A 15,195-nucleotide genomic window follows, 5' to 3' on the forward strand; every position below is an offset into this window, starting at 1 on the left:
GAGTGTCTTCTTTGAGGACATTGCCTTTGGACTGTGCTCTGGACAGGTGTTTCCCAGTTTTCTGTGGCCCTCACTTCTGCCTTCTGCCTCATCAGGCTTGCATGAGTGGCGTGTGTTTCATTTGTCAGCGTGGTTCTTCTCCGGCTGGAACCCTCTTTGCCACACCGCTCTATGCAAACCACTTTTTTTTCTTACCTGGCCTCTTGCAATAACCACCCAATTCATCTTCCTGCATCCATTTCTCTTAGCCTGTTACGGTCCATTCTCCCCTTAGCCAAAGTTCTTAAAAACAATTTTTTTTTTTAAAGAAAATTATAACATGCTGCTCCCCTATGTAAACCTTCCAGAGGTTCCCATTGCACTGAAAATTAAAATCGAAACTACATAAACCAACTTAGGAATTCTGAAACTTTAGCATACTCAGAATCAGCTGGAGGGCTCGATAAAACACAGTGCAGGGCCCCATCCCAGAGTTTGTGACTCAGCAGGTCTGGGTGGGTCCTAAGAATCTGCATTCCTAACAAGTTTCCAAGTAACATTGATGCTGTTGGCTCCAGAACCACACTGAGAACTGCTGATCAAGCCTGCAAAGCCTGACCTCGCTGCCCCCACTCCCCGACTCACTTCTGCTACTTTCCCACCACTGCTTTGCCTGGCCATGCCTGCCTTTGTTCTGTTTTCTCAAATGTCTGGTTCTCATATCTGCCTCAGGGTCTCTGCACAACCTGCTTCCTCTGCCTGGAACTTTCCTTTCCAGATATTTTCATGACCAGGTTCTTTTTAAATGTCTCAGCTTGCATGCCACCACCTTGTCTACCCAGTCTGATTGGCCCTCCAGCTACTTTCCATCAAATCATTCTGTTTCCCTTTATCTTGTTTATTTATTTGTTTATCTGTAAATGGTCTGCTTCTTTTATCAGAATAAAAGCTCCATGAGAGCAGGAACCTTGTCTGTGTTCTTTACCAGCACCCAGCACAGTCTCTGGCACATAGACAATACACAGTATATATTTGTTGAATGAATGAGTGAATTAATGAATACCAGTAAGTGGTGGAGCCAGAATTTGAGCCCAGGGCTTTCTAACTGCAGAGCCAGTCTTAACGCTTAGTGTGTGATTTGTGCTAGGGATGCTGAGGCACACTCTTGGCTGGTCTCCCTGACTCTATTCTTGGAGTACCATTATTGGGCTACTCTTAAGAAAAGATGATCTTGATAGCTCCTGTTTCCCTTCCCAAATAAGTCTAACCTCCTTTTCCTGCCCTTTAAAACATGCATGAAAATAGTCACGTTGGCTGGAATCACGACTCTGCTGTCAAGTGCAGTTATTTGGTTATGACTTTGATAAGCATAGTCTCCATTGTTCCCTTCCCATGACAGATGCCATGAAAATCATTATTTCATTTGACCATTTACTGATTAAGAGCATGGGCCAGAGATGTCTGAATGCAGGAATTATATGTTTGAGGACTTTTGAAAAATTACTGAATCTCTATGAGCCTCAGTTTCCTTAATTTAAGATGAGTGCCATAATAAAACCTACTTCACAGGGTTTGTCAGAGGATTAAATGAGATAAGGGAAAGAAAACCCCACAGCACAGTAACTGACAAACTCAGCAGTCAGACATGTCACTTAATTTGATGATGATCTGTCTGTCTAAGGCATAACTGGAGCAACCAATAAAATGACTTTTTTTCTTCGTTCCCAGGTCAGGGTCAGAAGAGGGTGAGAAGTTTGACAAGTGCTGGTTTGGGACCATGTAGGGTGTTTTCTGAATTCCATGGTCCGGTCCAAGGAAGAACTACAGACAAAGGAGTATGGCTTGAGAGTCTTGAGTTTCCTCAACATCTTTCCTTATTTTGTCATCACTGCATATCTTGTCTTAGGAATTCTATCTGGAAGTGAGGTCATCCTTCCATAGTACCTGCTGCCCCCATGAAGCTGAATGCCTTCTCAGGGTAGCATTCCTGTTATCCAACGCTGCTCTTTGGTCTCTCACAGGGTGATTGTGGGCAGTTCGTTTGCATGTTTCAATCCCTCGAGAGTACATATTGATACCAAGACAGCCTTCCAGGATCCTGTTTTATCTCCATGGGGGTATGTGTGGGAGAAGCCATGGTATCAATATGTACTCCTGAGGGCTCCTCAACCTTTGATAAGGAGAAGTTCTCCATGGACATCCAGTAGGTATAGGTGGCAACTGAATTTACTTCCTTCTAGCCCCACCCTGGCTGCTTCTATTGACAGATAAACCCCCTACCCATGCCCATTTCTTTTCCCAGAAATGCTAGAATCTGATTTTGGGGTTTTCCTCAAGTTCCTTATGCACCCTGCCCTCACTTCAGTGAATTCTCCTGAGCTCTGCTCCTTTACTCTTTCTCCTGGGCAGAGTGCAGTGGCAGAAGAGAGTCTGTTTCCCCTGCAGAAGATGCCTGCCCTTCCTCCGATTTCCACCTTTCACCTCTGTTCAGGGACAGATGGCTTACAGCCAATACTTACTTCAGGTAGGCCATTTAGGTATTCCTGTCCTATCGAAGGAAATAAAATAAGCCTGGGAAAGCCTAGGCTTATAGAGAGGTGTCGATAAGCCGACAGGAGCCAGCCAGGAAAGCCTCTGGATCCCTCAGTTAAAAACCTGTTTGTTTATACCACACATCTTGGGGCTGCTACCTTTCCAATGACATTCAGGGCAGGAAAGAGTCAGGCAGACTCGTTCACCTGAAGCGGTGAAACTGGGGTGATAAAAGAAAACATAACAATAGTGACAGTAATATAATACATTTACAATTCTACATCTGCCTAGAGGGCTTTAATCAAGGATTTCAATGCACTTTCCCAGATCTTGCCCATTCATCTTTACCACATCCCTGGGAAATAGCTGGCAGGTAGGTAGCAGAGCACTAAAATTCGGGTACTGTATCATTATCTTTGATACCAGCACTATCTGTTTAGACAGCATTTTCTCTGAAGAACTAAAGAGCTCCGTACACATTATATTATCTAATTCTCTCTTATTCATACAGCATCCCCCATATTTGCTGCCTTGCAGGTAGTTTGGAAAGCTTTGGATCCACGGAAATTCACAACTTTACTGCCTACTCCCTCCCCTCCCACTCCTGCATAATTCACAGGTACTTCTCAGTGCTGGTCTGGCCGACCTTAAACCTCCAATACCATGGGCTGGGCTGGACCACCTACCTTGTCTATCACCATGACACAAGCACCCTCCGCACACACATCAGTTTTATGTCAGTGATACCAAAGGCTGTAGGAAGAGCAAGTCATAAATTTCCTTGTCAGATTTCATTTGAGTCTAGTTTGTTGAGTTTTAAAACCTGACTTGTATGGCTCTCAGATGGACTTCATGATTATTATGAAGATATAGTATTGGGAATGGATCTGCAGGGTGTGCTCATCATAAAGGCCCATGGTTGAGGCTAAGCTTTTAGCACAGTCTCTGTCCACCTTGAAAGTGTTTATCACCTTTACAGTTGGCCCAGTGGATTGCTTTGATTTGTAAGAACTTCTGTATTTCCTTTCCACCAAGGTCATCAGGCAAGGGATATTATTCTGTTGTATACTTATAGTACGTGTTGCAGTTGTAAAGAGTCAATCAGTTGTGTAATTGTTTTCTTATTTGCCTTCTCCACTACTCTAACAAGCTCTACAAGGGCAGGAGCTGCATTTCTTTTTAGCACCTCTGTATCTCCAGAGTTCAGCACACATCAGATGCTTAATAAAAATATCTATTGAATGAGGCTGGGTGCAGTGGCTCATGCCTGTAATCCCAGCACTTTGGGAGGCAGAGATGGGTGGATAACTTGAGGTCAGGAGTTCGAGACCAGCCTGGCCAACATGGTGAAACCCTGTCTCTACTAAAAATACAAAGAAAAAAAATCAGCCAGGCATGGTGGCTCAGGTCTGTAATCCCAGTTACTCCAGAAGCTGGGGCATTAGAATTGCTTGAACCTGAGAGGCAGAGGTTACAGTGAGCTGAGATGATGCCACTGTACTCTAGCCTAGGTGACAGAGGGAAACTCTGTCTTAAAAAATCTGTTGAATGAATGAGGGAATGAATAATGGCATTATCACATTGAACATTCTCTAGCGTAAGGCTTCTAATCACACCATTTTTGCACTGTTGTAAGTTCCATGTTTGGGCATCATAATGTCCCCCACCCCCTGCCATATCATCATGTACCCTGGGAAATGCAGCCTTGTCAACCCTCCCCCTTCATTTTCCTCAGTCTGTGAGAAATATACAGGAGCTGCTTAAATAGAAGCTTTATATTTGGCCCAATCCCTTCAAATAATTTAGTTGAGCTCTGGACTCGGGTTGTTTATATGGCCTGCTCAAAAAGCCCAGTGATTCCAGCAAAATCTCTCACTTGCACCTGTCCCTGTGGTATGGGGTGAAAAATGCAAAAACTCTGGGGTCATAGAAACTTGAGTTAAGATCTTAGTTCTATTTCTTATAGCTGTGTGACCTTGGCCAAATCTCTTACCTCTTTGAGCTTCTGTTTCTTCAGCAGTTACCTGGAGATGATGACATTCACATTGGGTGGTTGTGCGGGTGACATGAGAAAGCACAGGCAGCAGGCATAGGAAATGACTGTTCCCTTTCCTTCCCTTCTTTTCTTGACCCCTTCCTTTGAATCATCCTCACTCCTGGCTGCCAATTATCATCTGGACACTTCTAGCTGTCATCCCCTAGGTTTTAGGCTCCATGCTGGAAGAGTTGAGACTCAGACTATATTTAGATGCCTTAGCTCTTTCATTTTTTTATACCACTGTGTTGCTATGGTGATGGTGGAGAGGGGAGGGGAAGGACAGCTTGAAAGGAAGGATGGAACTAGGTGGTGAAGATCGATGTCTCTGGCTGTGGACTGTTGCTGGCTGGTGCTCTCCAAGGAGATTTACCTGTGCCTTCCATCAGGAGATGCCACAAGGAGATAGGAAGAGGCAGGAAAGAGCTTAGTAAAGGCTCTTTCAAAAAGAGAAGATAAAGAAAACTGACTGTTGAAAACTGCTCATTCCACTGGCCCAGACACAGCCTTAACTCCAGGAACCTTCCTTAAGTGGCTTCTCTAGCAATTGAGTCAGGAGATAGCAAATGGGGTTGGGTGGAGAAACGACATCAGTTATGTTGGAGTTTGGAAGATGTTCAGACCAGACTCCTTCACAGGAAGAAAGTCCCATCTTTATACCATGACCCAAGATTGTCATGGATTCTGTTCATCAAGGAAAAAAACCAAAGTTGTACAAGGACAGAAAGGAGGAGACGATCTTTTATTTGCCCACAGAGCTCCATACACTCACCGGATTTGAATGTGTGCATAGTAGGATCCATGCTGATGAAAAAACTTGCACAGCAGAATGATCCAGGGTTCCTAAAATGGTTACGCATCATTTCACTGGGTCCTCAAAAATGACCTGATGAAGTGGGATTATCTTTACTTGAGGAAATGACAGAGATAGTTTGGCAACTTGCCCAGTGTCACACAGCTGGTAAATGGCAGAGCAGAGAATTGAACTCGAGCCACCTGGACTCCAAATCTAATGTTCATTCCAGTATACAAATGGCTACCAAAACCAAATTTTTAAAGCTGAATAAAGTCTTTGGTGAAATAGAACCAAACAAAGCATAAGCAGAGCTGCTGAAGTTGAAGTGGAGAATCTCTCTTCAACAACACCTCCTTCCACTTCACCTGCGGGAAGAGGGCGTCCTAGGCAGTACTTCTGTAAAGGTGGTGGTTGAAGCACCCGTATTACAAACATCTGGTATAACTGTAAAAGTGCCAATTCCAGAGTCTCAGTCCCAGATTCTGATTGGTAGTGCTGGGGTACTTTTCTTTGGACAAGCACCCAGGAAATTTGGATAAATAAATAACTGGAGTTAAACAGACAACTCTTGACTCAAAAAATCGGAAGATGTAACAAAATTGTATCACCTGTCTCTTTTTCTAATCGGATTCCTCAAGCTCGTTTTTAGCAGCCTGAGGTCAGGCATGTCAAAACAATCAGGCTGGATTGTCTTGTGAAATTTTCCAACTGCCCTCTGGGCTTCCATCAGTGGCTGAGCCCTGGGATCCAGTCTACGTGGGTCATTGGGGTCCAGGTGAGGCCACAGCCATTGTATGACCTTGGTGGGGTCATCACTGTGCCTCACAGCAGATGCAAGGAGGCTCTTGGTGGAGACCAGGGAAGAAGGGCTTCATATTTAAGAGGACAGAAGGGGATGTTTATCAGATGAAAAGTACCAAAGGAGCGTGCAAGATTGGGACTAAAAATATATTTATTGGTCAAAGCAGAAAGTTTGGGAAAATCTGCAGAGAAATGAATGCTTGATTTTTCATTCATCAAAGAGTTGAAAGAACGTTATGATAAATGAAAGAGATTCTGAAGGTGCTGTTGAAGGGGAAAGTCAGTGTTGAACTAAGATTTTTAGATCCCCTAAATTACGAGGACCTTATAAATAACAACTCCCTATGGGCCAAACACTATGCTTTACATGCATTTAATCCTGCTCATTGAATCCTTCTCAGAGCACTATTAAGTACTAGTAGCATTTCTATTTTGCAGATGAGAAAACTGAAGCTATTAGAAGTCAGGTAATTTTGTCCAAGGTCACCTAGCTAGGAAGTGATAGAACTAGGATTTGATCACAGTGGTCTGATTCCAAGACCCTTGAGTACTTGTCCAAAAATGACTGACCCTAAATAGATGTAAATAGTCCAATTAAATATCCATGATAAGATTCTCCTAAAAACATCAGATTATTTCAAGTTTTTTTCGTTGTTGAGGGACAACCTACTTAGCTGAAGCTTTTAGGTAATCCAGCACCAGGTAGGTGAAGGAACGTCTCCAAGAGGGTTATATTCCCAATCTCCTTTGCTGCTTCCTGCTCTGGCAGCAGATTGCATTCGTTCAGTTGTTTTTACAAAATCTTCTTAAAACAAAATCTTGTAAAATCTTGTTAAATAACAATAAAGGACTGCAACATATTTATTATATAAGCCCTGCGTAAAAGGCAGAGCTGAGATCCCATCTCCTGAAGAAACTTTCCCTATGACTCAGGCCCATAAGCCCTCTCCTTCTTCTGAACCTGGTCTCATTTCTGGTCTGTAGCTACCTCGTGGCCACCAGCACACACAACTTCTGTCTTCTCTCACCTTGCCCTGTGAGCCCCATGTGGGTGTAGCCATGTTATACAACTCTCTGTTTCTCCAATGCTTAGCCAAGTGAGGCTAGCTTAAGCCATCAAGCATTCCGCTGAACCAAAGGGAAAATGAAATCGAAGGAGGCCACAAAATTATGGGCACAGAAGGAGGTGAGAATGGGCAGCCAAAATTCACCAGCCTTCTGTGCAATTTCAATACTAATAGAAATGCTCTTGAATACATTTCTTTCTTGCCCATCTGTACCAATTCCCTTGGGTCATAATTAACTTTCATATCCTGGCACTTTGTCCTGGGGTCAAGGAGGGACAGTTAGGGAGAGGAAGGAAACAGGAGCAGGAAGGAGACATGACCTAGTCACAACTCACAATCTGAGCTTGTGGTCTAACAGAAGGTGGCCAATTCTGGTTTAAAAACCATCGTAAGTGTAGGTTCCACATGATTAGTTTCTACTGTTCTGTTCTGGAGACTGACGTGGCTCCTCTTCCCAGCATCTCCTTCAGATTCTGACCAAATATATAGAGTGATTGTTTTTCCAAAAATCCATGCCTCAAGCATGAAGCTCTCTGATGAAATTTATCATCTCTATAGAGCCCTTTACAGTAGATGAAATGCTTCCTCATGTGTGACCATTCAACAGTTTCCCAACCACCCTGTGGGTTGTGCAGGGCAGTTATCAAGGACCTCACTTTACTGCTGAAATGAAATTATGGGATTAGTTTGGGGGCATATTGGTCTATTTCCTCTCTCCCAAAGCAAAACAAAACCTGTGGGAATTCAACTGAAAATGTCTCAAGTTTTGGAGGAGGAAGAGAAAGAGAGGAGAGTGGTCCTCTTCCCAGAAACAAAATTAACTCTAGCACTTGTCAGCAGACAATTGACCACATTTCCTATAACTTGTTGCCTACTACCAACTTCTAATTCCTGAAGAGTAGAGAGTCCTAGTAATCCTTTGCGTTTGCACTAGACACTTCTCTTTACAGTTATTTCATTTTATTCTCTTAAGAGCTCAGTGAAGTCTATGCAGTTATGCTCACTTCCATTTGAGAGTTACAGCAATTGAGACCCAGTGGTGTCAAAAAATATGCCCAAGTTAGTATAGCTGGTAAATGGTACAGCTCAGCTTAGGCTGTGTCTTCAGAAAATGAGGCCAGGGATCTTTTTAATACTCTATTCCTCTATGTCTTTGAGTCTTACCTAATCCATACCTGGACATTCTGGAGGAAAAAAAAAAAAAAGCAGTATGTGAAGATGGTCCAGTTCCATGGATCAAGTGCATTACAACACAGAAAAGAAGTTAAGAGTGAAGATCTTGTAGTCAGATTGACCTATGTTTGAGTCATGACTCTACCACTTATGCTGAATAACATTGGGAAAAGTACCTTATTAAGCCTTTATTTTCTCATCTGTAAAAAGATGACGTTAAGAATTAAGTGAGATGCCCTCCTGCAAATTGCTTAGTGAACTTGCTCGATATAAACTCATTGCTGTTGTGATTCTTGACAATGCTCCTGACATTAATCAGTAAATCTGTTTTAATTAGAAGGTCCTACGTAAGATCGCATCACCTTGGTTATTTTCCAAGATGGAGGTGGTATCTCACAAGCTTAGACATCTTCTCTATTTCACCAGCTTTCTTATTCGCTTTCCTAAAAGCGGCTGTAATGTTGCTTCTTGAGCACACCCTCCATTAGCGGGCGGATTACGAGATCAAGAGATCGAGACCATCCTGGTCAACATGGTGAAACCCCGTCTCTACTAAAAATACAAAAAATTAGCTGGGCATGGTGGTGTGTGCCTGTAATCCCAGCTACTCAGGAGGCTGAGGCAGGAGAATTGCCTGAACCCAGGAGGCGGAGGTTGCAGTGAGCCAAGATCGCGCCATTGCACTCCAGCCTGGGTAAGAAGAGTGAAAACTCCTTCTCAAAAAAATAAAGAGTAGTTTCAATGCCTGTTGTTGTCAACCTTCTAGGGCTTGAGGATAGAAATCCTGTGAGTGGGTGGTTATCTTATCTTTTCACCCTGCTGGTCATTATTCAGCCAAGCTAAACACATTTCTTTCTTTTCATTTTTTTCCCCTCACACTCTGTCTGGTCAAGTTTCTAAAGAAGCAAACTTGTCATTGAAACGATCAGACAGAACACTTAGCATTTTTCTCACACGCACACATTTTCAAAGTACTTTTCCATCTCTCCCCAGTGCTCAATGTCTAGAGGGATTGTGGTGTCCAGGAGCATTGCATTAAGAGAGTGGACTATTGAATGTTTTCTGGAATTGCCATATCCCTAATGGGGACTTGGAAAATACCATTGAGAAAGAGGAGAAATGGAGTTGGGGTGAGAAATTAAGAAACTGTCTCAGCTCAGAAAACTGGATTTCAGGGTTTGAAGAGCTCTAGGGCTCCAGATTCCTAGAATTCTGTTTCCCAAATGGTACTTGTAGTGTTTGACATTGGACATGGAGTAGTGGAGGTGTCAAGAACATGATGGCAGAAGAAGATGCTTGAGAAATGATGTCTATAAGGTGGATGATGGAGGGGAAGACATGGCTAGACAAACTGTAGTAAGGGAGGGATGGAAAAAGGCTTTTCTAGACCTCAGAAATTGAATTCCATTTACAAATGACTATTGAGTTTCTATGGGCAAAGTATGTGATAGGCCTTAGGGGTAAAGAAATGAAAAGATGAGTAAGACATTGTTCTTTACTTTAAGAGCTTCATATGACATGGACAACTATTGAGAAATAGTGACCCAGAATCCCTCAAGGCCAAATTCATACCCTGCAGATTCTCCATCTGTGGAAATTTCTTCTGAGCATTGGTCTTGGAAGGGAAATAGATTAGCACCCTAGTTTTCATGCACAACACAACACAACATACCAACACACAAAGGTGTGTAGCAATAGTAGTAATTATTATTATTTACTACTAATAAAAAACATACGATCAGATTATGATTTCTTTCCTTCTGCACATTCTCCTTGTTCTTTACTGGTATTGCTATGAAGGTGAAATATTGACTATATTGACTTGATGTCTCCTGGATGGCAATGTTGGCAGTTCAGTCTGATAACTGTTTATTGTGATGCCTCAAAGCCCTTCTCTTACTTTTAACCTGACCCACCTCCCCACCTGCACTGACCCACATTGACTGAATCCCTACAGCATACCCAGTCCTGTTTGGCACCTAGTAAATGTCAGGTATCATAATAAGATGCTAATGCTATGCAGAAATGAATAAAACAGTTTCCTTGCTCTTCAAGATTTCGCAGTCCAATGGGGAAAGCAGACATGTAAGTAGATATTTATACTATAATCTCTGATTTGTGAAACTGGGAAGAACCTGGAAGGCTTCAGTGTTCCAATATGTTCTATGCCACACATTATTTAATGAAATAACAGCTAATACTTACATGTCATTTAATATGCTCCAGGCACTACTATGTATGCTTTATATGTATTAACTCATCAAATCTCCACAATCAAACAGAGTAGGAACTATTCCTACTTCTCTTTTAAAAATGTTAAAATCTGAGGCACAAGGAAGTGTAGTCACAGCTAATAAATGACAGAGACAATGTAAACTGAGGAGATATAGTTCCATAGTCCATGTCCTTAGCCATTATACTATACTGCCTTTCAAATGAGATAATAAAAATTGCTTTTCAATGAAATGGAAGGAACTGTGGTCTCTTTCATCACCTCTGAGTCTCTCCCTGGCTTCTTTATAGCCAGCGTGTATTGAGTGTTCCTTATGTGCCAGATACTATGCTAAATGTTTTCACCACATCTCGTGTAAGTCTCATTCAACTTGGTGAGGCAGGTACTAGCATTCTCTTCACAGAGGAGGCAACTGAGAATAAGAGAGATTCAGTAAAATCAAAAATTGCACAGAGAAGCAAGATGCAATCAGGATTCCAGCCTAGCTTAGTTAGACTCCAAGCCCAAAGCCTTCCTTTGTTTAAAAAATTTTTTTTCTTTAATCTTTCTTTTTTTCTAAGACAATGTTATGGCACCAAAGCCTTCCTTTGACCTGAATATCTTCTTCCTCTGTAATGGGCTATTTTAGTTGGAATCTCAAGAACAATAGAATAAGTATCTCTAGTTTCCTCTGCCTAAGACCAGACATGCCAAGCCCTCTTCTCTGGGAATGTGTTTGCATCCACCTCTAGCTGAGATGAATCAGATTCCAAAAACCACCCTCTACTACCCAGAACCAATGCTGAGTTAGGTGTGCTGGAGGGAAGTGGATGGGGCTTTCAGTAGAGGAACCCCATGAAGTTCCAAAGGCCCTGACCAACTGGGCCTTTTTATGGCAGAGCATTAAGGAACTGAATGTCAGCTTCCATAGATAGCACTATTCAAAGCCTTATGATTATCCAAGAAAAGAGATATTCTCAAGAGTCTCTAACCATCTAACATAGTTTTAAAATTGCTACAATAGCCCAAAGGGAAACATAACTCACAATCATTCTTATCTCCAGATGCCTTGGTCAAAGTCCAGGCTAGAGTATCTTTAGGATAACCATCATAAAAATGAGAAAAGAAAAAGCACTTCATATGAAGAATAAGAAGAAGCAGACAGGCAGACGGCGCTCTGAAGGAACCTCTTAGGCTGCTGTGCAACTTCCATTTATCTCCTCAAACTTCCTGGAACATTGGCTGCTGAAGTACATTATCTATCGATCGATGGCCCGGAAGTCATATAAACACTGTCTATCAATGGCCACCGGGACTTGTGTCCAGCAGGTTCAGACACTTGCCATTTGATCTCATTTATCTCACTTTTTTTCCTTAATGCTCTGCCATAAAGCAAAATTGAAGGCTACAGTATCCCCCTTTTCCTGACTTAAGCAGTTACTCTCCATCAAATATTCAAATTCATTTTCTGGATGTACAGAAAAATCATTTGAGCTGCCATTCACAAGTTTAGCTCTTAGGTAAATCAAACAAATTGGTAACAATTGCTCTAAGAGCTATACAGGCAAAAAATTCAGCTCCATCTCTCATAGGTTTTTGTTTCATGGAATTTGAGTTCCATGTACTGTCTGCCATTTCTACTTTATAAAGGACACACATGGACCAGAACTTTACAGCCCATGTCAAATAGGGATTTAACTAATAAATCCTCCAAATATTCATGGTGCCAGAGCAGAAGGGTTATGGGGGGCAAGTAATGAGATATACATCTGTTTGGTGATGTTCTGAGAACTAACAAAACCCCTTATCTAAATAGGAGTCCCTTGAGAATCGAATTCATCTAGGCAGGTTTTGTGGGGAAGCCAGTGCCCACCAGTCTCCTGTGGATACTGCAGTTTCTTTCCTAAGGATTTGCTTTTAAAGCAAATCCCTGAGAGCTGTGTCAGCTGGGATAACTCCTTCTGCTACCCTCAGGTAATGGCTCCTTCCCCATCAGGCTATCAACCCCTCTCCTGCTGCTTCTGACATCTGAGTCAGTAGACTCAACACTGAAGACTTTGGTACCCGGGCTCACAGGCTTCCTGCCAGCATCTTGGGTGGTTTTAGTGGCCCAAGATGACTTATTAGAAATCCTTGGGCCTCAGTCCCTTGACCTTTTCCCATTTAATAGCCTCCACCTTTACTTTATCCATCCACTCTCAAGTCTACACCCTGAGCCTTATCATTACCTAGAACTGCTCCTCAACAGAGAAATCAAATTCACACATTCCATAGCTGAATTTCTTATTTTCTTTACCAAAGCTGCTTCTCCTCCTTTAATCCCCATGTCAGTGGATGGTACCACTATCCATTCATTCCTGCATTCTGGCTTCCTCTCCAGACTGCCCCCATTTCCAATCAGGCACCAGATCCTGTTGTTTTTACTGACTTCTACCTCATGAACACATTTTCTTTCTTTCTTTCCCTGCTAAAACTCTCATATATTGGCCACCATCACCCCTGGCCTGGATTCTAGTAACGGTCTTCCAACTCATATTCCTGATTTGTGCCCACTCAACTTTATTCACCCAACACAGCTGAAGTCCTCTGTTCAAGTGGCAAATCTTCCTTCCCTCCAAATTTTGAATGGTTCTTTTCTGTCCTCCAAACTTCTTAGCATGCCGAAAGAGGCCTTTTTCTAGAATGCTGTTATTTGTTCTCTTCCTTGCCAAGTTCCCACACATCCTCCAGATATCAGACACCACCTTCTCTGAGATGCTTTTCCCAATCTCCTTAGACAGGTCTGGGGAGCCTCCCACAGTCCCGTGTTTGCCTCTGGGATGGCACTTAACATACTAAATACTCATTTGAAATTGCTTGTTTATAAGACCACCTCCAGCATGAACAGTTTCCAAACCATAACAGGAGCTCATAAATGCTTATGAAATGAATGAAAAGAGATGCAAGCAAGAAAAGTACAGTGGAATATAGGAATGGGAAGTAAGACAAAGTAAAAGATAAATTTAAGGTTTCCCATTGGGTGAAAGAGGTGGGGATTGTGGAGCGAATGGACGGAGAAGGAATTTTCAGCAGAGAAGAGACAGGCTTTGAAAATGACACTTTCAAGTTGGGCATGCTGACTCGGAGAATGACTAGATATGAGTGCAAAGAGCCAGGAAACACAGATCTGGGACTTAGACACAAAGAAGGTATCTTTGAATCCATCTGCATAGACAATGTCTTTACTACCTATCGTGTGGCTTCCTCACACCATGGAAACACTGACTTCCGCTTGCTGTTTTTATGCAATATGATGCTTGTTTTTCAATTGACTTCTACTGATTTTTCCCCAAAAGATCATTTCTTTGATCAACACATTGGCTAACTGTTGATTCATACATTTCTATTCATTTATAGAGAGAGGAGCAGAGGATCAAGATTTGTATATGCAGGAAATGTTATCAATTATCCAGGTAATTCAGGTATAAATGAGAGAGATTCTTTTTCTTACTTTTTGAAATAATTATTTTCATTGTTTCTGATTTTGAAGATCTGTGGGGATGTTTTTCTCCTATAACCACCCTTTCTCTCTTTTTTTGAACATATTCTGCTAACTGCAGCTGTTAACTCCCTCATCACATAATCAAGCCATTGTGACTTTTGTTTGCTGTTTTGATGCAGCCTGATGCTTGTTTTTCAATTGGCTTCTACTGTTTTCCCCGAAAGATAATTTCTTTGATCAACATATTGGCTGACCATCAATTTATACATGTTTTACCAGAAATATTCTTGCTTGCTGTCCTTCCTACCACCTCTAAGTTAATTTTCCATTAAGAAATATTGTGTTCTGAATTTTTTTCTCTTCCCTTTCAAGTGAATAATTATTAGTACTTAAACATATCACATCATATGTGCCTGTCCTCTTGCCTACTTATTAATTTCAGAAGTTCAGTGCCTCTTAACAGATAAAAGTACAGTGGATTGACACCTCACAGGGGTCACATTTTACCCCTAGAACCCGATATCAGTCAACATTTTCCTAACTGAGGTATAAAGGTTTGATTTAGTAAAGTCACAATTATCTTTCAGAGTTGAAATATAACCATAAAGGCACCTCATGAATCTTATCATGTTCCTTCTTGCCATAGGAAGAACCTTTGGTCTTTTGGAAAAACTTGTATATAGTGGTTCTTATTCCTAATAAGTTAAATATATCTAATTCTTGATTCTCATAGAAGTATTGCAGTATTTCCTTGATGAATTTGTACAGCTGAAAGTGGACCTGCCATGAAATGTGAAACTGCATCCCACTTGTGTGAGCTGCCCTGGTCAAATGTGTAAATCTCTAAGTGTAGCAAAACCTCCCTTTGCTCTAGGAAGTAGTTCTTAGCCTTTGGGGGGATCATAAACTGCTTTGATAATTCAGGTGCTTCTTACCAGAAACATGCACATACTCACATACAATATTTTGTATATAATTTCAGGGGGTTCATAGATCTTTGAAAACCTAGCCATTGATCTTCTAACGGTCCATGGAATCCCGGTTGATAACCCCCGGACTAAGAGCTAAAGATCAATTGTTGATGGATGAGGGATTTCATAAACCTCAGAATGTGAAGAA

The 15,195-nt window shown here is 41.8% G+C and overlaps 1 protein-coding gene across 22 annotated transcripts in view; it reads right to left on the reverse strand.

The window, feature by feature from the left end:
• Positions 1-15,195, reverse strand: part of SLC8A3 (solute carrier family 8 member A3) — a 154,234-nt gene that overhangs the window by 33,129 nt on the left and 105,910 nt on the right. For 3 of the 22 annotated variants that reach the window (XM_035260851.3, XM_078335263.1, XM_035260847.3), the window contains exon 1: positions 4,505-4,757. The exons of 18 other annotated variants lie outside the window; for them this stretch is intronic. The gene's annotated coding sequence lies outside the window, so the exon portion shown is untranslated. Of the gene's footprint in view, positions 1-3,197; positions 3,265-4,504; positions 4,758-15,195 lie in introns of those variants that run through there. One more of the 22 variants, XM_035260848.3, reaches the window with a different exon arrangement.

This window comes from Callithrix jacchus, chromosome 8 (genome assembly GCF_049354715.1).
Source record: "Callithrix jacchus isolate 240 chromosome 8, calJac240_pri, whole genome shotgun sequence".
NCBI lineage: Eukaryota > Metazoa > Chordata > Mammalia > Primates > Cebidae > Callithrix > Callithrix jacchus.